Below are 1,404 nucleotides of genomic sequence, written 5' to 3'. Positions count from 1 at the left end.
GTAAGTCTAGCTATCTTTGGTTTATTCATAGCATATATCTTCTATGGATCCGCTTATTCTTTTTTTCAGAATTTGGATTTAATAAACTCTTTTTACAAAGGAAATCCTAAAAAAGAATTTTTAGATCAAGTAAAAAAAAATATATACAGTTGGTCATATAATCGTGGTTATATAGATATTTTCTATACTAGGGTCTTTACCCTCGGTATAAGAGGGTTAACCGAACTCACGGAGTTTTTTGATAAGGGTGTTATTGATGGAATTACCAATGGAGTGGGTCTTGCTAGTTTTTGTATAGGAGAGGAAATTAAATATGTAGGGGGAGGTCGAATCTCGTCTTATTTATTCTTTTTTTTATGTTATGTATCTGTGTTTTTATTCTTTTTTCTTTCTTAAGTTAAGGAATTTACAACAAGTCTCTTGCAAAAATAACTATCCTATCCCCTTTCTACAATCTCTCTATATCCTTGTTACATAAGGTAAGTATTGTATAATAGTTCGGTTTTCCGCGATTTTTTCCATTCCTCTGTGTAAATACCCTAATATGGGTTCACAATCAATAACATCCTCACCATCGAGAGTAACGATCAGTCGAAGAACACCATGCATTGATGGGTGTTGAGGGCCCATATTGACTATCATGAGATCTTTTCTTGTAAGCGGTAGACTCATATCCTTTCTTCCTTAATTCATTATTCCATGAAAATGGATTATTCCATGAATTCCTCAAAGCGAGGCTCATCAAAATGAAAAATCTAAGACTACTATAAGACTACTAAAAAAATAATAAAACAAGAAAAAAATTTGAACGATTAAATTACTGCTCCCGAATATTCAACTGACCGATTAATTTCTTATAACGTACTCTATTTTTCTTTGCCAAATAAGCCAGCAAACGTCGACGTTTTCCCAAAAGTCTTCGTAGACCTCTTTCCGATGAAAAATCTTTTTTGTGTAATTCCAAATGTGAAGCAAGTCTCCGTATCTTATTGGTGAAACTGAATACTTGAAATTCAACAGAACCCCTGTTTTCTTCTTTTTCTTCTTTAACCATAAATCCAAAAATTTTTCTACCTCCTTTCTTTTTCATGTATTTTTCTGATCAGGAAAAATACAAAATTATGTCAGTTATTTTGAAGTTATTCTAATCTCGTACACACACAAATTTGCAATTATTCATCTACTACTGGAATTTGGATTTATTTTATCGATGCAAATTGGATTTGGATAGAAGGGTACATTCTTTCTAATATTTTAGATAGAAGAAATGTTTCTTCTATCTAAAATATTAGAAAGAATTTTGCTGATTTATTTATTGCTATATGCAATTTATGGAATTGATACACCATTTAATTGATATCATTTAGCAAAATGAAACACAGCATATGCATCCATCTTTTGGCT

This window comes from Triticum urartu, unplaced genomic scaffold (assembly GCF_056163025.1).
Source record: "Triticum urartu cultivar PI428250 unplaced genomic scaffold, HENAU_Tu73 scaffold2, whole genome shotgun sequence".
Taxonomy (NCBI): domain Eukaryota; kingdom Viridiplantae; phylum Streptophyta; class Magnoliopsida; order Poales; family Poaceae; genus Triticum; species Triticum urartu.
The sequence above is the reverse complement of the archived record's forward strand: the minus strand, read 5'-3'. Positions refer to the sequence as shown.